This window comes from Lissotriton helveticus, chromosome 3_2 (genome assembly GCF_964261635.1).
Source record: "Lissotriton helveticus chromosome 3_2, aLisHel1.1, whole genome shotgun sequence".
Classification (NCBI taxonomy): Eukaryota; Metazoa; Chordata; class Amphibia; order Caudata; family Salamandridae; genus Lissotriton; species Lissotriton helveticus.
Genome location: NC_136062.1, coordinates 206,489,610 through 206,516,554, shown reverse-complemented (window position 1 = coordinate 206,516,554; position 26,945 = coordinate 206,489,610).

Genomic DNA, 26,945 nt, shown 5'->3' with positions numbered 1-26,945 from the left:
AGAGATCCCACTCCCAAAATCAGAAATAAAATTCATAAATTGACATCTAAAGCTCTGCACAATGGAGATATCTGTAGGAAGGAGTACGAATATTTAAATATAGACAATCCCAGAATGGCGAGTCTGTATGGTACTCCCAAAGTACATAAAAACGAATTTGATCCCCCTTTCAGACCCATTGTCACTACCATCGGTAGCATAACAGAACCTATATCGAAGTATCTTGATGCCATCTTGCGTCCACATATCTCTAAAATACCGGGATATATACAAGATACCCGACAGATCATCAACCAATTGGAAGGAACAGCTTTTAATGCACATAGACAATGGATGGTAACTCTCGATGTTGAGAGTCTATACTCTAACATCCCTTGCCTAGGTGCAATTGATGCTACGGAATGGTTTATTGAAACGTACAATATTGATTGCAATACAGAATTTATCTTGGACTGTCTCAAAATTGTCCTAGATGACAATGTATTCGAATTCAGAGGCACCCTCTATAAACAGACCAAGGGGGTCAGTATGGGCGCGGCCTGCGCACCGACCATCGCTAATATCTATGTTGCCTTTTTTGAGAAAACGAACATTTTTAACGAAATGGCTCCGTTTTTCGAATCAGTTTTTTATTGGTCGCGCTATATTGACGACGTCATCTTTATATGGGATGACACAGAAGATACCCTGGCTGAATTTGTTCTTTGGCTAAATGCCTGCGATCCAAACTTGAAGTTCACCGCACAAATCAACAACACTGAAACAGAATTCCTTGATATTACGATAAAGCATGACCAGGGTCAGCTATTCATGGACCTTTTTGTAAAACCCACAGCTCGTAATACAATCCTTCACTACGAAAGCTTCCACCCGTCTAATCAAAAAAACAGCATCCCTTTCAGCCAATTTTTAAGGCTGAGAAGGAACTGTACTAAGCTAAAAGATTTTGATGAACGAGCAATCACGATGGGAAAAAAATTTGAGGAGCGGGGTTACCCTCATCGATTAGTACGTGAATCCTTCAAAAGGGCACGATTCTATGATCGCCAACATTTATTGCAAGGCACAAAATCGAAACGAATGACTAACTTGGTGTTTGTTTCAAGACATTCCTGTCTTAACAACCAAGTACGCAAAATAATCTACTCTAATTGGCACATTTTGAATGCAAATAAGACTACTAAAGAAAATCTGCCTAAACCACTTTTTGCATATCGCAAAAATAAAAATCTTAAAGATATAGGGGTTAGGTCACGCATGTCCCCACTGGTAAAACTTACTCAAAGAAGTTTAACCAACTTAGATCCAGTTATTGGGAACTATAAATGCGGAACATGCAAAGTATGTCCTCAGGCGATTGTAACCAAGGAAATGGAACATAATGGAGTTAAAATCCAAATTGCAGGTATGGTGAACTGCAAAACAAAAAATATTGTGTATTTACTCCTATGCCCTTGCGATTTGGGTTATGTTGGTGAGTCCTCTAGGTCCCTATACACGAGGCTCACAGAACACAAATCCGCAATCAGAACCCAGAAACTGAATGCACCCATGGTGAGTCATTTTGTTGAACAAAATCACAAACCAGAAGATATACGTTGGATAATCTTGGAACGTATTGAGACACGTGAGGGCCTCTGCCCAGATAAAATCCGCAAAAAACGGGAGGTATTCTGGATTTTTTCTTTGAATACCTCTACACGAGGTCTCAACCAGGATATTCCATGGGAACAAGCGATTTTGTAAATTCTGAGAAACAATTACCTATAGAAGATATGCACCAAAGTTATATCTGGATATTACCTATATATGAAGTATCCTATGTTCCCAAGTCCATTTATCTGCAATTTATTAGCGGAATCCCTCAGGGGATAATTCATTTTCATATTTACGCCTAGGATATTCGCTAAACATCCTGTTTTTATGTCTGTTCATCTGCAATCTATTAGCATGGTTTTTCTGGTGACAATTAGTACACCCATGCCCATGAATACCGTATAGAAGGACCATTGCCCATATCGTCTTTTCATACTATCTTCTTATTTTTGAACCACTGAATATATACATAGGACGACGCGTTATATACATTGCCATATATAATATTTTAATAGTACCTGCTATACCAATCATATTGGGTAGAATCTATATGAGCAGGTCATTAAATAATTATATGGAAGGTCACGCTGCATACAACGTGAGATTACAACCTCTAATAATATGGGCTACACTAACTACACTAAATACAATCCATGTGGGCAGTCTTTTCCCTATAAAAACACTAGGCAAAATCCATATATGTAGGCCGTTCTTTATATCGATTAAACTCCGCTTTGGTCTCAGACTATTCCGCATGAGTCCATTGTTTATTTCTATGACACACGGTCTCAGACTCATTACGTCTTTGAATATGCGCCAGGAATTCACCGGCGATCCGACAGGTGAAACCAATCATACATCTTTATGGCGGGCTTATTGCGAGTATATAACGCCGGCTTAGAACGTACACCTTTCTGGAACTATCAGCACAGCGTGGGGAGGTCCGGCTTTAGAATACTACCCTCCAAAAAAAAGGTAAGCATATCGCGGGGATCACCACGAGAGCCCCATTTTTTTGTGTTCTGTAGAAGTTTTCTGGCCAATATCGAGCCGGCCCCTGACTGTCGTTCTACATCTTTTTCCTTCCAGAATGGTTTCTCTGCCAATCCATATGATGCACGTCGTCATTTTTTGAACCAAATACGAAATAAGAGAAACTGCCTTTGTCTATCCCGTTTAAGGTAACACTCTACTTAGATCTTTTAAGGCTTTATCCTGTCTATATCGAGCCGCTTTTAATACTCTAGAGATACATATATTCGTCTGTTTTTATCTCTAACAGAAAAGAAGATATCAAATATATTTGCCGGCCTCCAAGTAACCAACTAAGGTGTTTCAGTTCCCTTACGTATTTATTAAAAGGTAATCCTTTCCATCCAAACCTCCTGATATATAGAAATGTAAAATACATGATGTAGATTGTAGCCATACATACATCACGTTTATTTATATTTTCCTTCCGATATAGATATTAATGTTATACATGGGCCGCTGAGCATAGCCCTTGAACATATTTCGATCAAGCATCGCGACCACAGATTGGGTCTCCAAAATCTTGTGTACTCTCTAAAAACATCTATGAATACGGTAACCATGTACGTGGATTTAAATAATTCGTACGTTCGAGTATAAGAGTGACAAATAGGTCAATGTCCTCAATGTCTAGACCGAGTATGAACTATATATTGCGGATGAAAATGACATATTCTGCAGGAAATTCTAAGGATATATATGGAAGTATAGTGATTCCCTACATAGGACACATCAATAATCTTGTATTCGTTATTTTATTCAGAAATTAATGCTATACCTGCGCTAACCCGATTGATGAAAATAGATGTGGGCCCTTAAAAATATCTCACCACTATCAACATACCGATACTACAAAAGGTTGGTGATTATGAAATGTGTAAATTATATATACCTAGGTTAATGCTCTTAGTCACTTGGCCATACCTTAAAATGTGATTAGAAAACAACAACAAGTAGGTCTTTAATCACCACGAATTTACAGACCTATTAAAGGCATATACAGGGAATGATACCTATGGGCTATACCAAACAAATGGTCTGAAATGAAATGTGTACAAATGCAGTATCTAGACCTTTATATATAGAGATATATTTGAGCTATTTGCAACACTGGTCGAAACGTGGAATGTGGGCTGGTCATATTTCAGGCCGTTATTTGAAGTGAAATAATTGAGCCATCTGTAAAACTGGTCTAAAATGAAGGGTCAGTTATCGTAATTCCGAGACCCCCATATAAGAACGATATGTTTCTGTAAGGTCTATATGTTAACGGTCTGATGTGATCTGCTGGCCTTTTAGAAATTAGTTACATCTATTATGTTGAAATGGTCCCTATGAACTCAGAGCGAACGTATACACTAGATCAACCAAAATATATGTATACATGCAGATAGAAACACTGTCCTTACTGTAGTAGACATAAGGGTTATCCCAATTCATGATATGAGCTGCTTTATGTAAATAATGTATATATATTTGTATGTAAATAATGACCTACACCCTCTCGAAATGTAAACTGTAAATACCATTATGCTACGACTTTTAAAATTTCTAATATAAATATATTTATGTTTTGTATCTCTGTAGTTTGTTGTCCTGTACAGTATACACGCGAATGACGGTCACCTGATGAAGGCAGAATGCCGAAACGCGCGTAGTCAAAATTCACCGCTTTTGCCTACTACAATAGACTATTGACCGATCCGTCCTTTTGGTTTTTTGTGATATGTGTTTATGTTTTCATGTTCTCTTTAAATGTGTATACCTTTAGAAAATGTAATATGGAATTTTGTACTATAAACATCCATTTGTAAAGTCTATATAGGACAATTAAAAGAATCAGATAATTATTGATATGAAATAAAAAGGTTTTTGTATATCAAAACATATATCTCTTTGCCATTATATACATATAGGATTATGTGAGTGTTGTAGCTATATTCACTAGTGTATGAGTGAGAGGTTCTGGCATGTAATAATCTGTTTGCTATAAGTTTTTTTCAAAATTGTCAATTCCCTACCTATAGCAAACCTATTCGCGTAGGGGTCCCCTGTTTTCCAAATTGTATATTCTCATGGCCTGTCCATGAGGGGAGCTACTTATATCTTTTATTCCAGTTAGTATTTGTTTATATAGCAGCTTGAACATCCTACCTTTTATGTACTTACAGTGTTAATGTCTGACTATATTTAAAATGTAAATATTTACTATCTTTAATTACAAACCCTGGATTATGTCCCACAGTTCATATCGGACCATTGGCACTAGTTCACTGATATAATCCTTCAGTTACGCAGCTCTCTATTTCTCCTGTACGAAGAAAGAAATCTGTCATATAGATATGACCACGTTAAAATCATTCGGATTTAGCGATGAGGATTTTGCCTCCATGGTAGGATCTTCTGTCAATTTTGACAACATAAATCCAAATAATATCGATAAAAATGAAGATCTTGTCAAACTTCTAGCCCTCAAAAAAAAGTCCATTAGAATAGAACTCCATGGCAAATATATCCTGGATTACCTTAAGGCCGGGGTAATACCCCAAGGCTTACAAATCAAAAACATCCCAGGTCTCTTCATACAAGTTAAACAGTTCCTAGAACGATGGTCCCTCATCGCCAATCGGTGTTCGAGGGACCTTATGATGTTGATAGTGGAAACAGCTAAGGAAGTGCTGGCCGAACTAATTCAAGAGATTCTGGATCTAGAAAATCAAATTAAATCATCTACGGTGATTATAGACATTAAAAAGAAACTAGAAGAGGTCGAGTCTGAATTAAACTCCTATAGTGAATACCTAATAAAACGTAAAATGGACAAACTCCAAAAAGATATACGTTATTTTAGCCGAGAAAATGTATACCCATATCTAAGAGACAACTTTTATGAACAAACTGATGAGTTTGGTCAAGATATGGGTAATCCACATTTTGACACTAGACAAAAAAAGGTCACTACATTCTCGAATACATCAGACTCTGATAGCAGTTCTAGTATGTCTCCTCATCAAAATCAAGGTCAGAGATTTATACAAAGATCAAACCAAGGTTATCGTCCTTTTTTAGGGAGGCGCCCCCAGAACAGAGGGAACTGGCGACCGAACTATCGATCCCAGTCCCGATCCTATCATCAATACCAACCCAATTTCCAACAGAGAGGGCAATTTCAACCGCAATATCAGGACCATCAACCTCAGAATTCCAACCCTTATCTGGAGACAAGGAGTTCCCGATATTGGAGAGAGTGAAAACCATTCCTATATTTAACCTGAGCAAATTTGAGGCAGATACAGCTACTATTGCAATTTTATCGAAAGGGCTATCTTTTGTCCCTCATTCTGGACTCAATAAATTTGAACTCTACAATGATGTAATGTGTTTTTTTCGTAAAATCCGTCTTAAAAATTATTTCTCAGACAAAGAACACATAACAACTGAAGACAACAGGTCAGGTCTAGCCCCCAAATCAGTCTTTACACCAACGCTAGACCAAGTGGCCCCGGAAATACGGATTTTTGAACAAGTGGTTATGAATAAACTACAGATAGCAACCAAATATATACCCAATACTCCCTATAATATCAATAAAGAGGAGTATAGTGCGTTACAACAGTTGAAAAATCAATCCGAAATTACCATAAAGAGTTGCGACAAAGGAGGAGGGATTGCAATCCTTGATACACAAAAATATATTGAGAAAATTGAAGAAATGCTCAGTGACAATAACTTCTATTGCAAAATACTGAGAGATCCCACTCCCAAAATCAGAAATAAAAACCGCACCGACCATCGCTAATATCTATGTTGCCTTTTTTGAGAAAACGAACATTTTTAACGAAATGGCTCCGTTTTTCGAATCAGTTTTTTATTGGTCGCGCTATATTGACGACGTCATCTTTATATGGGATGACACAGAAGATACCCTGGCTGAATTTGTTCTTTGGCTAAATGCCTGCGATCCAAACTTGAAGTTCACCGCACAAATCAACAACACTGAAACAGAATTCCTTGATATTACGATAAAGCATGACCAGGGTCAGCTATTCATGGACCTTTTTGTAAAACCCACAGCTCGTAATACAATCCTTCACTACGAAAGCTTCCACCCGTCTAATCAAAAAAACAGCATCCCTTTCAGCCAATTTTTAAGGCTGAGAAGGAACTGTACTAAGCTAAAAGATTTTGATGAACGAGCAATCACGATGGGAAAAAAATTTGAGGAGCGGGGTTACCCTCATCGATTAGTACGTGAATCCTTCAAAAGGGCACGATTCTATGATCGCCAACATTTATTGCAAGGCACAAAATCGAAACAAATTACTAACTTGGTGTTTGTTTCAAGACATTCCTGTCTTAACAACCAAGTACGCCAAATAATCTACTCTAATTGGCACATTTTGAATGCAAATAAGACTACTAAAGAAAATCTGCCTAAACCACTTTTTGCATATCGCAAAAATAAAAATCTTAAAGATATAGTGGTTAGGTCACGCATGTCCCCACTGGTAAAACTTACTCAAAGAAGTTTAACCAACTTAGATCCAGTTATTGGGAACTATAAATGCGGAACATGCAAAGTATGTCCTCAGGCGATTGTAACCAAGGAAATGGAACATTATGGAGTTAAAATCCAAATTGCAGGTATGGTGAACTGCAAAACAAAAAATATTGTGTATTTACTCCTATGCCCTTGCGATTTGGGTTATGTTGGTGAGTCCTCTAGGTCCCTATACACGAGGCTCACAGAACACAAATCCGCAATCAGAACCCAGAAACTGAATGCACCCATGGTGAGTCATTTTGTTGAACAAAATCACAAACCAGAAGATATACGTTGGATAATCTTGGAACGTATTGAGACACGTGAGGGCCTCTGCCCAGATAAAATCCGCAAAAAACGGGAGGTATTCTGGATTTTTTCTTTGAATACCTCTACACGAGGTCTCAACCAGGATATTCCATGGGAACAAGCGATTTTGTAAATTCTGAGAAACAATTACCTATAGGAGATATGCACCAAAGTTATATCTGGATATTACCTATATATGAAGTATCCTATGTTCCCAAGTCCATTTATCTGCAATTTATTAGCGGAATCCCTCAGGGGATAATTCATTTTCATATTTACGCCTAGGATATTCGCTAAACATCCTGTTTTTATGTCTGTTCATCTGCAATCTATTAGCATGGTTTTTCTGGTGACAATTAGTACACCCATGCCCATGAATACCGTATAGAAGGACCATTGCCCATATCGTCTTTTCATACTATCTTCTTATTTTTGAACCACTGAATATATACATAGGACGACGCGTTATATACATTGCCATATATAATATTTTAATAGTACCTGCTATACCAATCATATTAGGTAGAATCTATATGAGAAGGTCATTAAATAATTATATGGAAGGTCACGCTGCATACAACGTGAGATTACAACCTCTAATAATATGGGCTACACTAACTACACTAAATACAATCCATGTGTGCAGTCTTTTCCCTATAAAAACACTAGGCAAAATCCATATATGTAGGCCGTTCTTTATATCGATTAAACTCCGCTTTGGTCTCAGACTATTCCGCATGAGTCCATTGTTTATTTCTATGACACACGGTCTCAGACTCATTACGTCTTTGAATATGTGCCAGGAATTCACCGGCGATCCGACAGGTGAAACCAATCATACATCTTTATGGCGGGCTTATTGCGAGTATATAACGCCGGCTTAGAACGTACACCTTTCTGGAACTATCAGCACAGCGTGGGGAGGTCCGGCTTTAGAATACTACCCTCCAAAAAAAAGGTAAGCATATCGCGGGGATCACCACGAGAGCCCCATTTTTTTGTGTTCTGTAAAAGTTTTCTGGCCGATATCGAGCCGGCCCCTGACTGTCGTTCTACATCTTTTTCCTTCCAGAATGGTTTCTCTGCCAATCCATATGATGCACGTCGTCATTTTTTGAACCAAATACGAAATAAGAGAAACTGCCTTTGTCTACCTCGTTTAAGGTAACACTCTACTTAGATCTTTTAAGGCTTTATCCTGTCTATCTCGAGCCGCTTTTAATACTCTAGAGATACATATATTCGTCTGTTTTTATCTCTAACAGAAAAGAAGATATCAAATATATTTGCCGGCCTCCAAGTAACCAACTAAGGTGTTTCAGTTCCCTTACGAATTTATTAAAAGGTAATCCTTTCCATCCAAACCTCCTGATATATAGAAATGTAAAATACATGATGTAGATTGTAGCCATACATACATCACGTTTATTTATATTTTCCTTCCGATATAGATATTAATGTTATACATGGGCCGCTGAGCATAGCCCTTGAACATATTTCGATCAAGCATCGCGACCACAGATTGGGTCTCCAAAATCTTGTGTACTCTCTAAAAACATGTATGAATACGGTAACCATGTACGTGGATTTAAATAATTCGTACGTTCGAGTATAAGAGTGACAAATAGGTCAATGTCCTCAATGTCTAGACCGAGTATGAACTATATATTGCGGATGAAAATGACATATTCTGCAGGAAATTCTAAGGATATATATGGAAGTATAGTGATTCCCTACATAGGACACATCAATAATCTTGTATTCGTTATTTTATTCAGAAATTAATGCTATACCTGCGCTAACCCAATTGATGAAAATAGATGTGGGCCCTTAAAAATATCTCACCACTATCAACATACCGATACTACAAAAGGTTGGTGATTATGAAATGTGTAAATTATATATACCTAGGTTAATGCTCTTAGTCACTTGGCCATACCTTAAAATGTGATTAGAAAACAACAACGAGTAGGTCTTTAATCACCACGAATTTACAGACCTATTTAAGGCATATACAGGGAATGATACCTATGGGCTATACCAAACAAATGGTCTGAAATGAAATGTGTACAAATGCAGTATCTAGACCTTTATATATAGAGATATATTTGAGCTATTTGCAACACTGGTCGAAACGTGGAATGTGGGCTGGTCATATTCCAGGCCGTTATTTGAAGTGAAATAATTGAGCCATCTGTAAAACTGGTCTAAAATGAAGGGTCAGTTATCGTAATTCCGAGACCCCCATATAAGAACGATATGTTTCTGTAAGGTCTATATGTTAACGGTCTGATGTGATCTGCTGGCCTTTTAGAAATTAGTTACATCTATTATGTTGAAATGGTCCCTATGAACTTAGAGCGAACATATACACTAGATCAACCAAAATATATGTATACATGCAGATAGAAACACTGTCCTTACTGTAGTAGACATAAGGGTTATCCCAATTCATGATATGAGCTGCTTTATGTAAATAATGTATATATATTTGTATGTAAATAATGACCTACACCCTCTCGAAATGTAAACTGTAAATACCATTATGCTACAACTTTTAAAATTTCTAATATAAATATATTTATGTTTTGTATCTCTGTAGTTTGTTGTCCTGTACAGTATACACGCGAATGACAGTCACCTGATGAAGGCAGAATGCCGAAACGCGCGTAGTCAAAATTCACCGCTTTTGCCTACTACTATAGACTATTGACCGATCCGTCCTTTTGGTTTTTTGTGATATGTGTTTATGTTTTCATGTTCTCTTTAAATGTGTATACCTTTAGAAAATGTAATATGGAATTTTGTACTATAAACATCCATTTGTAAAGTCTATATAGGACAATTAAAAGAATCAGATAATTATTGATATGAAATAAAAAGGTTTTTGTATATCAAAACATATATCTCTTTGCCATTATATACATATAGGATTATGTGAGTGTTGTAGCTATATTCACTAGTGTATGAGTGAGAGGTTCTGGCATGTAATAATCTGTTTGCTATACGTTTTTTTCAAAATTGACTACTAGAATCCATTCATCCTGACTGGTGCTCTATTCTTCCTCAACTACTTTGGGATCAACTTCTTGAGACCCCTCAGCTGCGCAACCTTCAGTCTCTATTTCATCAGGTTCGGTCACCCTCTAGGTGTGACTTGCGTGGATCCAATTTGGAATTCTCCTGCACTTTACAGCTGTGGTAGTAACCAATATCACTTGATGTGGCTCTCCCCACCTTGGTGCTAGGCAAGATTCTCGAGTATGTTCTTTTATCACTACCCTGTCACAAGGATCATGTGCTGGAGTTGATTGTCTGGCTACAGCGTCTTCCCCATCCTGGTGAGAGATAGAACGCACTTGGTCAGCCAGTTCTATGCAGTACTCGAGCACTAAATCATCAGATATATTTATCAGCTTGTGTCCTGGTGCCCATGCCTGCCTCATTGCTCTTCCCATGTGTATTTCATGGGGTCTCAAGCCTGTGTTTTTGTCTGGAATGCTTCTAAGTCCCATCAGAACAAGAGGTAAAGCATTAGGCCACTCCAATCAGGTAGATTCATACATCTTTCTCAATCATAACTTGATCGTGCCATTCAGTTGTTCTACCACTCCAGAAGCCTCTGGGCGGTATGCACAGTGTAGTTTTTGCTCAATTTCTGCTTCACAGATCAGACGAATTATTTCATTATTAAAATGAGACCCGCGGTCTGATTCAATCGTTACTGGAAAATCGGAATGTGGTAAGAGTTCCCTCAGTAGTAACTTAGCTACAGTGATGCTATCATTACTGCGTGTAGGGTATGCTCCCACCCATTTTGAAAACAGGCAGACAATGACTAGGACGTACTTCAGTCCTCGGCAAGGGGGTCATTGGATGAAATCAATCTGGAGTCGTATGAAGGGACCCTCTGCCTTTCCAATCGTTCCTGGCAACACCACAGTTCTCTTACCAGGATTCATTTGTTGACATGCTATACACCTGTGGCAAAGACTCTCTGCTACATTCCTGAATCTCGCATTGAACCAACGCTGTCTGAATTGTCTTATCATTGCGTCTCTACTTATATGTGAGCTTCCATGATACATCCTAGCCATAGGAGCAAGCATACAATCTGGTAACACAGGTGTCCCATCAAGGAAAACAATAACACCATCCTCAGCCCTTCTCTGACATCCTATTTTCTCCCAATCCTCCTTTTCCTTCATTTCTGCCTCATTTTGCAAATCTCTCACTTCTTCCCATGTTTTCACTCTTTCAAGCAACATAAGTTGGCAGCTGTTTCCATGTGTATCAATTTTCTTATTTATTGCCGTCTTATGTTTGGCACAATGCTGGGCTAGTTGGTCAGCATATCGGTTACCTGCTGTCACATTGTCATTTCCAGATTGGTGAGCAGCACACTTGACCACAACCACTTCTTTTGGCAATTGAATTGCTTCTAGTAAGTCTTTTACATAATGTCCATTTTTAATAGGAGTACCTGAAGAAGTCAGAAACTCCCTTTGCATCCATAGTTGGCCAAAGTCATACACAACCCCGTAACCATACTGACTGTCAGTGTATATGGTTACTTTCAATTTGTTTTCCAAATTTGCAGGCTCTTGTCAATGCAACTAATTTGGCTACTTGTGCCGACCTGACTCCAGGTAAATAGGATGTTATCACTGGACCCCACAAAGTACACACAGCATAAGCAGCACGTAATCCTCCTTCCTCATGTCTCATGCACGAGCCATCTACAAACAGCTCATATTCAAATTTCAACAATGGCTCTTCTCTTATGTCTGGTCGGGGCTTTGTACTGTATTCTGTGAGGTCTATGCAATCATGGGGTGTCCCATAATGGTGGATTCACTTTGCTCAAGACTCATGCAGGTTGCAGCTACTGCTTACAGACATCCTGGCAATGCAGATTGCACTGGATCTAGTGTGGATGAATAATATGCCACAGGACATCTCATTAAACCATGAGTTTTGGGTCAGAACAGACAATACACAGTTGTCATGTGCATCACAGAATAATGCAAATTTTGAATAATCAGGCATCCCTATGGCTGGAGCTGAGCAAAGACAGTCTTGCAGCTTCAAGAAGGCAGTCATGCTTTTGTCATCCCACTCTACTGGGTCTTTCGCTCTTTTTGTTGTCTTCTGTATCAATGGTTTAGCTAGGACTGCGAATCCCACAATCCACTGCCTGCAGTAACCTACAACTCCAAGGAACATTCTGATTTCTTTCTGTGTCTGAGGTAAATTCATGTTTCTGAGTATTTTGATTCTTTCAGAGGTAACTCTTCTAACACCTCTTTCTATCTGGTGTCCCAGATACTTTACTGATGTGGTGCAGAATTGCATTTTCTCAGGTGACACTTTATGCCCTCCTTCTGCCAAAGGATTCAGTAATGCAATGGTATCAACAACACAATCATTTCGAGTCTTAGACGCCACCAAGAGGTCGTCTATATATTGCACCAGGACAGACTGACCGGGCAAGACCAGAGATCCCCCACGGCATCTGATACAGAATCACGGCAGGATTTGGCACAACTGGACAACATGAGACGACAATTGTATTAATTTTGCGAAGGTCTTGTACGACCCATATTTCCAGCTCGGTTTCTTTATACCAATTATCGGCGAATTACAAGGACTACTCATTATTTCTTGCCAAATGCCTTTTTCAACCAAATGCTTTATTTCTGCTGCAACACCTGCTTTTATTTCTGGGCTCATTTTGTATTGTCGAATGTTTGGGTAAACTGCACTTTCTTTCACTGTCACTTTTTCTGGGTCAACATTTGCCATTAATCCTACATCTTTCCCAGTGAAATCCCACACTTCAGGATTCATTGTGTGCTGCAATTCTTTTGGGAGGTCTTCCACTAGCATCTTTTTAATTTCTGTTTCTTGTTTGGCCAACATTAATTTATAAACTCCATCTTCATCTGGGGTTTGAATTTCAAAACCACCTGGGGTGAAAAAGATTGTGCAATTCATTTTGCACAGCAAGTCCCTACCTAATAGGTTTACTGGACTGGAGTTGCACACTACAAACTTGTGCATTTCTTTGAAATAACCTATTCTGATTTCCATAGGCTCTCTAACAGGGGTACTAATTTGTTTATTAGAAACGCCCACTACCTGGATCGCTTCTCCCGAGAGGGGTATGCTTGGAACGTCTGCTGTTCTTACAGTAGATCGGGTAGCGCCAGTATCCAACAAAAATGTAACATAATTTCCCTCAACTTTTCCCTCAATGTATGGACCTGACTGACCTACCGGCAAGGATGCGCCAAGTACGCACTCCTCGTCCTCCCCTCTCAGGCACCATCAGTAACTATCTTCCTCAAAAAATGCGTCACTCAAAAGAAATTGTGATGTCACTGCGTCGCTCCTTCCATTTCCCTCCCAATTTGTGGTATTCACCTTGTAATTTGCTTGGCTCCCAGAATCTGGCATAGGTGCAAGTGGTAACTGGTTCTGTATTACCTGCTGTTGTGGCTTCCTTGACACCCCATTCTGCGTCTGTGGATTCAAATTATCGTTTTGTACATTGTTACTCAATACAGCTTTACACTCGTTCCTCCAATGCCTCATCTTTCCGCACCCATGACAAGGACATTTTTTCTTGGCCTCCTCTCTGTTCATTCTACCTCTTGGTTTACTCCCATTTCCATCTCCTTGGTTCTGATTATTTTTCAATTGATTTAACTGAAGTTCCTGTTGCTCTGCTCCACATTACCTTTTCTTCTATTTTTTTTTGTTTATTGTCAATTTCATCCCCACAATATTTTGCATACTTAAGTATTTCATCTATCGGCTTGGCCTGCCAACAGATTTTATGATCTCTATTCATTTGCGAAATTTCTGGTTTCAGCCCTGACATGAATCGATAAATAAAATGGGTCATGTATTTCGTGTCAATGCTTTCCAAACCACTGTACTGCTTGAATACCTGTAGAAGGCGCTCATAATATGCATGTACTGATTCATCTTTATTTCGAGTAGTTCTGTCTATTCTTGTCCAGTCAGTTTCCTTTGGGGGTACCTTTCCTTTCAAGTACAGTATTACTTGATTATATTTTTTCATAACTTCATCTGACGGGGCTTCTGTCTTCGGGTCTCTAGGGTACTTAGGCCAATCAACCGCTATCTTACATTCTGTCCATATATCCACAGGAACCACAATGTCAAATAACCCATCTAAATCTTTAAGCAGCACTTTTGAGACTTTTACAAATCTTTCAACCTGTCTGTACCACTCTACAGGTTTTTCTCTGATTTTCTGGAAATCGTTCGTAAATAACAAAATATCTTGTCGGGACCATGGAACATGCACATATCCTCCACCAGGCACTTCTCTCACCGGGCACAATCTTTCCACTTTTTCTGATTCTTTTAATATATATTCATTTGCAGTATTTTTCACTTGGGCCTCCTCCTTTTTCTTTGCCCATCTAGCTTTCCATTTATCTAAATCACCCCACTTTTGCAACAACGATAGTAACTCCTTGATCTGCACTTTACGCCCTGGCACATTCATGTTTTCAAAATCTTTGTCAGAAAATTCCGCTCATTAAGGTTTCTGTAAAACTTTAGATTGTCCAATATCAATTCCCATTTCAAAAGCCAAACTCATTACCTTTTCATGAAATGCTTTAGTATTGCGAGTGATACTTCGACATACAAACAACAATGTGTCTTCATTGAGAGTGTTTAACCTAGCTAAACCCACATTTCCAGCCATCAGTTCTTCTGATTCAACTCTTAATTTAAAAATATCCAATACCTTCGGCTGTGATTTTGGTTTTTCTATTTCTCGGGACCATCTCTCTATTTCTTCTGGGGTTACCACAGTAGCACTTCTTGTACCTGAGGATGTTTCCATCTGTACCTCTCTAGAAGTTCCAGGAGTGTTTTTCCTGACTGAATCATCCACCGGTTGCCTTATAGGTAAATCCATCAAGGAAATCACTGACTCACATTCACTTGCTTGAACATCAACTATGAAGGGTTCTTTTCTAGGTTGCACTACAGGTGTAGTCAAAACAGAAGGTTTGGGACAGGACTGTTTTTCTCCATATAATGGAACAACAGGACCTATGGTTACCGGAATGGTCAAGGCTTCAGGACTTATATTTAACTGTGAAATGTTCTGAATTAATTCACTTCTCTGTTTATTCATGGCTTCTCGTTCCCTTTCCTGTAGCACTTTTACTAACAAAGTTTCATGCACTACTTGCGGAACCAAAGGTGGTTTTAAGAACGGGGCACTAGGGTTAACTCTATTTACTTCTTCATGGTAAGGTCGCGGACTTTTCATTAACAAATCCTCCAAGTAGTCATCATCTGGTTCACCACTAATCATTACATTTTTTGTTTTCTCTGTGCATTTTCTTCCTGACGCTTCCTCTAAAGTCCTTACAGGATAAAATCCTTCTACTAACATAGACTGTCTCCATTTCTTCATTTGTTTATCTCTTGTTTCTTTTGGAAATCTGGGATAAAACCTACTCCAATTTCTGTCGCTTCTGGGTCTATCTTGCTCAAAAGCCTCAGTCTCCCATTCCTCCATTGCTTCGTACTGAGTTAATCTAGGTCTGGGATCTAATTCATTCATGCGTGTTCTCAAATTGTACAACACTCTACCATTAAGGGTACCATGATTTGGAAATGCCAAAACACCATCATCTTTTGTGTATTCTGACCACTTCTCTAACCATACGCAGGTGTGGTAGCCCCTTTCTACCATCATGTATGATGTGGGCGTATTTGGTGGAGGAATAATACACCCTTCTTTAGTTTTAATCGTTTTGTCTTTTTTAAAGAAATTCTTAATTCTTTTAAGTAGCGAAATTTTTCTCTCTCCTTCGTACATGATATACGGTCTTCCCCTTATGTACTGCTCGTGCCCAAAACCTAACTACCTCCTATCAGGTTTATTTCCTATAACTGTTGGATCTAAATGCCACATATAATTTACACCAATAATTTCAATCTGCAGCTACAGTCAATTGTTTACTAAATGCTTCACCAATACCAGAGCGTTTCTTATTTTCAAGAATCAGTGATTTGAATTCAAATTACTTTTGACCAATGATTGTGCAGCATCTCTTGGTAGACAAGATCCCACGGTCCAGCACTCACCCCTCCTTACAAATACCTCAGCTAAACACCCGCTGTCTTAACCAATAACAGCGCTGCACTGAGTGACGTCAGTGCAGCTCCGCAACTGACTCCCGTTTTTGCAAGGTAATATGAGTAACTTATTTCTTTTCACTTTAAATGCAATACTTGTTATTTAACAATGTAAAAACATTCGCCACTGTGCCTAAGTGACTAAATTCAAAGGAAAGATGATTTTTTTTACTGCAAGTAAATCCCTTCTGCTTACTCTTCATACACTGCGAGTAGATCCCTTCCGCCTACTCTTCATACAAGCATTAGAGAACCTGTTAATCCCTCGGGCTTACCCTTTCTAGGTGATATAAGGCCAAAGTTTCACCAGCGAACTCCTTTGCTATCATTTATTCACACATTTATTCAGAAAATTCCCTAATCAGTGCTTCCAGTTTTACCTAACCATGCACTTACTTCCTTAGGCAAGTGACCTCAATGCAAAGTGACTTCCATTTACCACTTGCTATTCTGCCCCCGGGGATTCCAAAACAAACATAAAACAATACAAACTGGTTTTGGTTAATACATAAAATCAATGTCATTTCAAAAATAATCAATACACGACTAACTACCTATCTTAACTAAACCTTAACCATCAAACTGCTACCAAAAATACTGATAGAGCGCGGGTTCACCTGCCCAAAATTTACCATACTCACATGGGCCCATAAAAACATACACACTTTGAAACAGGTAAACCTACGCTTAACCAGTGATTTAATTTAACCTTTTAGGACCTATACCTTGACTTACCAATCCTTGTCACCGGTACCTAGTGTCCTAAGGGATCAAGGGAGTAAGCAAGAAAATAGGTAGTAAATAAACTGTTGCACTCATAAAATAACCACAGACTCGGGAAAGATGTAAACACTTTATCTATGTAAATTCTTAAATGTCAGAGTCCATACTAAATCAGTCAGACCTTGATCAATTAGAGAGAATAGAATCAAAGTAAAACAATGCAGAAATATTGTGAGACTTTCGTTAAGGATTAAAACATCAGAAGGGTAAAAGAGGGAAACAGCACAATAACATATCCCTCTCAGCTTTATATTTACCTAGAATGGCGTGAAGACGAACCCTGGCCACTCTAAAGTGCAGGTGCCAACAGGATAGAACAGGTGCTGAGCAGAATCAGGATAAGTACAGATCAAATTGATCAGGACAGGACCACCACAGGTCAGAACCGGCACCTACAGCTAAAGTGCAACACCAGCGTCACAACCCTCTCTGCAGCTAACAGTTGGACCCCAATTGGGTTACCAAATCTTCTCCCTCAGGAACCCCGATTGGTTTATCGATCTCCTTCCCAGAACCCTGATTGGGTTATTGAATCTTGTGACAGAGTGCTCCGCCAGCACATCTGCTTTCGATCGCCTATTGAGTGCGTTGGGTCAGTGACAGGTCAGCTATTTGGACAAGTCGGACAATCTAACTAGCTAAACCTACCTTAGTTATACCATTTTCCAGGGCAGTGTACCACCCCCCAAATTTGCAAATGTGTGAATTCTCCCAATTTGATAGGTCAAAAGATGAGGAGAGGTCATCACACCATACCAGTTATGAGGTCCTTTCGTTAAATTATTCAAATTGATGTTCCCTCCCATGATTTTATTTTCCCATGCACTTTTATTCCACCCAACAATGGTTGCTTCAATAACAAATACAATGTATACGAATATTGGTAAGTTGTCTTCCTCAGAGGGTAAAAGTTCATTTTCCCAGGCGCATCTTCCTGTCAGGCTGTCTCTGGCACTCATTCAATGCCATGGCTTGTGGACTCTTGGAAATATAGAGCATGCACAGTTGTGGGACCCAAGATGGAGCCACAATGTCTTTTGATTGGACAAACACGAGCTACTAACAAAGTCAAAGAAAAACAGTTTTAGAACATAGAATAAATGAATGCACTGTATACCACTTATCTCTACTCTATTCAAATTTCTTTATTTTAACTACTGCATTAAGGATTAAGCAGAACGAATAACTTAATAAAAGCAGCATTGCAAGCTTTAGCACGTTAATACACAGAGTAGCCATCTTAGTTCTAGTGCGCAGAAGCAAGAATTTCCCACCAAGCAGAGAGAAAACGTCATGTCACGTGTGTGTGACAGACGCATGCGCAGAAAAATTCCCGCGTTGCAGCGGCCATTTTAATGCTTTTGAGTTATGGTTAGTAAAAGCACATATGCAAGCTTCCCCAGCTTACTAGAAATGTCGTGTTTTGCATTGTTAATAAGACGAAACATGTTTATCAGTGTTTTAGAGTTTATTTCGACGGTCCAAGCAAGGTGCTTTACGTGCGAAACCTTGCTCCATCACTGGGTAGATGGTCCTCTAGTCAATCTATGGGTAGAAGAGAGGAGGAAGTTTCTTTATGGAACACCCATTTACTTTAGTTTGTAGTGGCGGCCAGCACAGGTAAAAGCGGTGAGACGGGGTGGGGTGGGTGGAGAAAAGTCAAGAGATGACGGGTTATTTAAAATTAAATTTAACAAAAAACACTAACCTTACGCTAGCCAGATCGCTGAGTCGGTGGTGCAGCGAGCGCAAGTTAAGTGGTTTTATTTATTTATTTTTTATTTTTATTTTTACTAACCCATAGTCTACGTTCTCCCACCCTCCCCGCCTACCACACCTCCCTGTGCCTTCTGCCACTGTTAGTTTGTTTAATTTTTGTTGATGCTATCACAATTTTGAAACATATTTATTGCGCTCAATCCACTGAATATGGCAGCTTACCTGCTGCATTGTTGTATCTCTTGAACATACTTTCATTCTGCTTATATACTGGGTTGAATAGTATTCCAAAATAAAACCCATTTGACCATGTTTGGTGATTCCTGGTCCTTATTTTGGAGTCACATTGGCTTCACTAGCCAAAAATGTATTGGTAATGTCTTTTCCCTTACAGAACTTTGTCAACCAACAAAGGTCCATGCGGACAATGGGAAAAAATCTTTTAAAACTTTACTAAAAGATTGTGTTGTAAGTACAAGCATGCTGTCATGGTCCTATTTATGTTTTTACGCCGGGCAAGATTAAGTGATTCGCCCCAAATCCCAGGATATTGAGCGGATGCTGTCCCTGCTTGTTTCCTCTAAAATTTTTCATTTGGCTTGTGGTGCTCTCTGCCCGCTTTAAGGCATCCAAAAGGAAAAATTAATCAATCATGCTTCCTTGCAGCTTGAAAGTATTTTGTTTGTTTGTTCAGCTGTGCTGCTTCAGTTCGAGTTCAGCTGTCAAAGTAAACCGTTTGTCAAAAATAAACACGTCCATTTAATCACATTTAAAATTGCTCTTTCTGAGATGGATAAACTTCAGCTTCCGGGAGGTGACTTTAATAGAGTACTCTATTCTCGCTCCGCTGGGCGCCGTCTTGTGGGACCTACTTTGACTGCTTTGACAGTGTGGCGTGCTGCGAATGTGAGCCTGGGCTGGGAGGATCGCTTGACGTTGGCGACGCCTCTTTATGCTTCGGAACGTCTGGGCGGTCTTTGGTCTTCCAAGGGTTTTGACCGTTGGGACTTGATTGGGATCTCTAAAGTGGGAGATGTATATTCTAAGGGTTCTGTGCGCCCGTTTCAGGCCCTCCAGGCTGACTATGGCCTGAGTAGTCGGGAATTCTTTCGTTATTTACAGATCAGGCACGCTTTGGTTTCGGTGTTTGCTCCTGGTGAGATTCCGCCTGACTCTTCCCCACTTGAAGACCGTATCCTCGACGGACATCTTCCTAATAGCACTATCTCCCTGATCTATAAAAAGTTGATCAACAATCGGACTGACTTATTGGCCCGACTTCGGGAACAGTGGCTGGGAGATGGGTTGGAACTTGATGATGAGGATTGGCAATCGGCCCTCTCCTCTCCGAAGGAGGTGGCTATACCGGCTCGACTCCGTCTGGTCCAATTGAAGATCCTTCATCGGGTGTACGTGACGGGACCGCGACTGATGGTGATGGGCTTTTCCTCTGATGGACTGTGTAAGCGTGGATGTGGTTTGCGTGCTACTTTCCTGCATATCCTTTGGGAGTGCCCGATGGTGGCTGCTTATTGGGTGGCCGTGCTTGATCTGATGACTGTGGTGACGGGGATACCCTTGCGACCGGAACCTCGTCGCTGTCTTTTGAATGTTTGGGAGCCCACGGACTATTCGGTGGCACAGACTAGATGGGCCACCCTGGGCTATATGATTGCGAAGCGAGATATTGCGCAACTCTGGGGGGCCTCCAGGCCCCCTGCCCTCGCGCAATGGGAGGATAATATGGACTGGTCCATGTTCCGTGAGAAAACTGTTTATGTGGCCAGGGGTAGACCCAGGGCATGGGTGAAGGTGTGGGGTCAATGGAACGAATACCGTGGCGACATTTGTACTCCTCCCCTTGTGGACACTATCGAGATTACCCTATCTCCCTAGGCTAGCGTTCCCGGAATCTTCATATAGGGACTGAGCTGGTGTCACCGGCTCTTCCCCCCCTTCTTCTTCCTGATATCTGCCCCCCTCCCCCCCCCCCCCCGCTCCATACTCCTTAGTGCTTAGGATATTATTACTGCACCTCCGCTGCTGTCCCCCCCTTGCGTCCCTTGGGCTGACCTTCAGTGATACACTCTCGCCTTTTTGTATGTTTGTTCTTTCATATATATAAAACCTGTTTTGGTCCTGTATTTAATGTGGAGTATTGCATTGTTGATTGACGATTACCTCTGCGGGCTTATGTGATATTTGTCTACTCCTTTTTAGCGGCTGGCCCGTGTGGTTGTAGGCCCATCCTTGTACGTTTCTGCTTGCTCAAATAAAGGTTTTTAAAAAAAAAATAAAAAAAAAATAAATAAAATTGCTCTTTCCAGAACACCTTCACAATTTCAATACTTACATTAAAAGGCAGACTACATTTTAGGTAAGACAACCCACAGTTCCCCATATCATGTAAAACGACACCACTTAGTGCTGGCAAGGGCAACTCTTTAATTATCTCTGCAGTTGGCTTATTGTGTTGTAGGGATCTTACTCTAGTAACAAAAAACCAGACAGCTAGTGAAACAAGCATATTCAAAGCTGATAGGTCTCACCCACGCAAGAGTTATTGCTTTGACAATGTTTTTTTTAGCCTGTTGCACAACAGAGAGTCTGCTGTGCAGCATATTTGTGAGTAATCGATGAGGCCAGCACTGATCACAGACATAGCGCTTTTTGATTCTCTACTTTCAGCCATGCTGCACAACAGCTGCATTGCTGTGCAACATGGGTAAAACACATTGACAAACACCATAGCTCCAACATAGACGAGACCTATTGGCTTTGCCACTGTTTGTTTTTATTACCTAATGGTTATAGAAGTGAATCTTGGCCAATGATATATAAATATATGTTTTTATATTTTCAGCTCTGTGAAAACATAATTAATTCATTGAAGAATGTAGATGAATGTATATGTGTACACAAATGCTGTCATAATTTATTTCGCTGTCAAAATATTTTTGTTGAAGAGATTAGAGTTATCATTACGACAGTCAAGGCCCAATTAGGAGCTTGTCGGTGTTCCAGTAGGACTGCCAAAGCGGTGGTCCCAGGAAGACCGCCAAGCCCAGTCTCCCGCACGCCGGATTACGAGTGTAACCCATTGATGGCGGCATGGCGGCGGTTAATAGTAGCCGTATGTTAAGCCCATAGGAGAGCCTTAATTGCATACCCCCGCAGTGACTGCACCTCCACATTGTGCATGCATGGTGTGGGTTGTACGATGTCATCATGAATTCCACACAGTGCACACATGACTGTGCACATTTGTGGGGTATATCATATGCCCCCTTTCTTGCACCCCCACAGGGAGATTCGACCGTTTGAATGAGGGCCCCTTTGAATGCTTTTCTGCCAATGTTATGCTTCTAGGAAAGGCAGGTCATAATCTGATCGGCGGTGCCTGCCTCGGCACTGCCGTCATTCAAGACCATCAGTCCGACTGCTGCACCGTCAGGATCCTTGAGGTTGTAGTGATGTGTCATTGGACTGGTGACCCCAAATACTGCGGTTCGACCGACAGGCCATCGGGGGTCAGACCGCCACCGATTGGCTGTTGGTAGTCCAACTGTCAAAGTCGTAATCGGCCCCTGAGTCTAAAGATCAAACCAACTAAGCCATTTAGAATGCTCGAAGTTCTATCTGTCGCAGCTGCTATGTAGCCAATAACCGAGTCTCCTTAATTTATTGTGCAGATGTATTATTGGAGCGATGATAATAATAATAATAATACCCACATTTGTAAAGCGCACAATCACCCGTTAGGGTCTCTAGGCGCTGGGGGCCGTAGGGAAGATTAAGCAAGCTATTGCCCAGAGTCACATGGTGCTGGGCTAATCTGCCGCCGGTGCCGGGGATCGAACCGTGATCCCCAGATTCCGGAGTCTGTCGCCCTGGCCGCGGCGCCACACCTCTTCCCCTGATTGAATGAATAAATGAGTTAATGATTTGTAAAGTGCAACAGTGCCCTGAGGTTTCTAGGCACAACTTGAAACAAATGCATACCGCTTGGTGATAGAATAAGAGAGTTAAACTCTAAAAAGTCATGTTTTTAATTTCTTCCTGAATTTTAACAAGTTTGTCTCACTCTTCAGAGAGAATGGCAGGAAGTTCCAGAGCTTTGCAGTGATGGTTGCTAAACATTTTCCTCCCTACTTGGTCCTTTTTATCCTGGGAGTAATCAAATTCCTAAGTTCTGCTGATCTTAATGGTCTGGCTGGCACATATGATTGTAGATAGGTTGATAGTTGGGTAGGACCCATTTGGTTTAATGCTTTAAATGCAATGCAAAGAGATTTAAATTGAATCCACTTTGCTACGGTCAGCCAATGTAACCTGAGAAAAATGTCTGTTACAGACTCAGATTTAGGGATTCCAGGGAGGACCGTAGTTGCGGTGTTTTGTACTATCTGCCATTTTTGAATGGTACATTTTGTTGCGCTGGTAAGTAGGGTGTTACAGTAGTGCAGTCTTGACGATATCAAGACGGATATAACTGTATTCCTTAGTTCCAACGGAATTGAGGGTAAGCCCTTCTGCAGGATTTTTAATATAAGATGGCAGCTGGAGGTAGTGGAGTTAATTTGAGCCTCAAAGGATAGTTTAGTATGCATGATAACTCCCAGAGTTTTTGCTTTTGAGACAGGCGTGGGTAGTGGTCCGAGCTGAGCCGGCCACCAACTGTTGGGTCCAAAGTGGGGATTATTGCCCAAAAGTCAGACCTCTGTTTTAGAAGAGGTTTTTTTCAGACAATTGTCTGACATCCAGTTCCCGATGTGACTCATATAGTCTTGAGAGCTACTTGCAGTGGTACTAGGGTGAACCCATAACTTTTTATTCGTTCGCCCAGCGGGGTGATATATTTGTTACCTGGTATATTCTGGTGAAAGAATCTGGTGTTCACACTGTGTGAGGTAACAGACTTTGAGAGATTTAGACATCTATGCTTATTCCCTTTGACATTTGCTGACTGTGGCTTGGGCTAATACTCATTTCCCTGACCCAGGAAAACTTGTAAGTGAGCTTCTGAGCTGCTGACAGATTCCATTACCTCCCTTATTTCATGCACATTTCTGCATTTTCCCTATTAGTCTGCGTTTCCCTAATTGTTGATATTCTTGATGTTTCAGAGCTATTCTCCTTAGCTTAGATTTAATTTAGATGATTTTAGATTTTACTCATGTATCGACAAGAGAAGCAACACTTTTCTCAGAGCACCAAATCCTGCAGCTGACATTTGGTGCTGCTGTCACTGAATTACTTGCGTGCCTTATACTGACACACCTAAACTTCTTTTGGAGGTTGGGTTTCCAGGGTGTTATTCTGTACCTTTACAGCTTTGTGCTGAGATTTGTCTACTTTAATTTGACTGCTTACTTGTAATAAACCTTCTTAACTATAGTCACTGAGTCCTGGTCCTTATTGTTCAGCCAAATGGGTTACACTGTTAATTGAAATTGATTGATTTAATGCTAAATCCCTTCACCTCTCAGGCAGCGAAGAAAAGTTCAATCGTAGCACAATTGGTAAGAGGGTTGGCCTAGAGCGCTGCACCAACTTTGATCCTGACTGTGTTGTATTGACAGGGATCCTGACTTGCAGGAGTTGCCTACATTCAATCAATCAATCAGGGAATTGTAAGTGTGCTACTTACCCGTGAGGGTCTCAAGGCGCTGAGGGGGGAGTCCACAGATCTGTTTAGCCGTAGAGCCAGGTCTTGAGGGTATTCCTTAAGGCGTTCTGGGAGGGGGCGCATCTGATGATTGCTGGTAGATCATTCCAAGTCTTGGCTGCAATGTGAGAAAAAGGATCTTCCACCTGCTCTGGCTCTGTGGATGTGGGGAGTTTTGGCCAGTGCGAGGTTGGAAGATCAGAGGTTTCTTTTGAGTATGCAGAAGTTGATTCTGTCCTTGAGGCATTTGGGTCAGTTGTTGTGTAGGCATTTGTAGGCGTGAGTGAGGATTTTGAAAGTGACTCTTTTCTCCACAGGGAGCCAGTGGAGACTTTGTAGGTGTTGGCTGATGGGTTCGTGGAGGGGAATGCCGAGGACGAGTCTGGGGGAAGTGTTTTGTATTGTTGGAGTTTGTGGGGTAGGGACATGTTGATGGCGGCATAGAGTGAGTTTCCTGTCTGCTGGTGAGGAGTGCCTGGGTGACTGTCTTCCTTGACTCAGGAGGGATCCACTTGAAGGTCTTGCGGAGGATGCTGAGGGTGTTGAAGCACCTTGAGGTGACGGCGTTGACCTGTGTGTTCATGGTGAGTGATGAGTTGAGTACGCTGCCAAGGTTCTTGGCGTGGTCTTAAGGGGTAGGTGGGCTTCCGAGGGTGGTCGGCCAACAGGTGCTGTCTCATGCAGAAGGGGTGGTACCGAGGACAAGGACTGCTGTCTTCTCGGCGTTGAGCTTCAGGCAACTGTTGTTCATTCTGACTGCGACATCCTGCATTCCTTTCTGGAAGTTGAGCTTGGCAGTGGTGGGGTCTTTGGTGAGGGAGAGGATGAACTGGGTATCGTCGGCATAGGATACGATGTTGAGGCTGTGTTGTCAGACGAAGGCTGCGATGGGGGCCATGGAGATGTCGATGAACCCTGTTCACAGGTGATTTTCGTGGAATCGGAGAAGAAGGGTGGGAGTTTGATCCTTTGGCTTCTTCTGGTGAGGAATGATCGGATCCAGTCCAGGGCTGTTCCTTGGTTGCCTGCGTCGTGCAGTCTGGTGACTAGTGTGCGGTGGGAGGCGGTGTCAGAGGCCACTGATAGGTCGAGTAGGATGAGGTCTGTGGAGTGGCCTTGGTCTAGGAGGGTGTGGATGTCGTCTGTGGCGGTGAGTAGGGCTGTCTCTGTGCTGTGGTTGCTTCAGAATCCGGATTGGGATGGGTCGAGGATGGCGTTCTCTTCAATGAATTGTGTCAGTTTCCTGCTGACTGTTTTCTCTCTAACTTTGGCTGTGAAGGGGCGTAGAGAGGTGGGCCGAAAGTTCTCGAGGCCGGTGGGGTCGGATGTGGGCTACTTGAGCAGGGGTCTGACATCTGCGTGCTTCCAGTCATCTGAGAAGGTGCCTGTTTTGAAGGTGGTGTTGATATGGTGCGTCGTAGTTTGGGTGCGATGGCTGCGCTGTGGTACATGTGATGGGGCAGGGGGCAGGGGTCGGTTGGGGTCCCTGAGTGGATGCTTTTAATTGTCCAGGCGGTGTCTTCGGCCGTGATCGGTGTCCAGTTGGAGATGGTGGGCTGGCTGGTGTTTCTGGCGGGCGGGGGGCCATCTGTGTTGCCTGGAGGTTGGGCCCGTTATCAGACAGATATTTGTTTGACTGTCTCTCTTGCACTGTTCTTGGTTTTTAACTAGGAGGTGCTGTTCATCCGCAGAATAAAGTTATTAGTAGGAGGACACTCCATCCTATTTTAAAGTCACTATTTCTTTGTTGCACTGCTATTCACTTGACCATCAAGGATCAGCCATCACTGACGGTTCGCGTATGTTGGTGGACCAAATCCTTAACCAGCAATAGATGGTGCGGTGTTTGCTGTCCTAATGATCAGGGGACCAGACTGACATGCACTTGGGTTTGGCCAAATGATAGGACTGATCACTGAGTCTATTTGATGGAAACCCTTCACTAATTGTTCTGGATTTGTCAGCCATGTATGAATAATCTGCGCTGTGTTGGCTTTTCCTATACACATGGTGTTCACCGTATATTGAATTATGCTGTCTTCATGTGATTTATACACCCCGAGATCCTGGTGACTCGGACTGACAGTCCAGCTATAT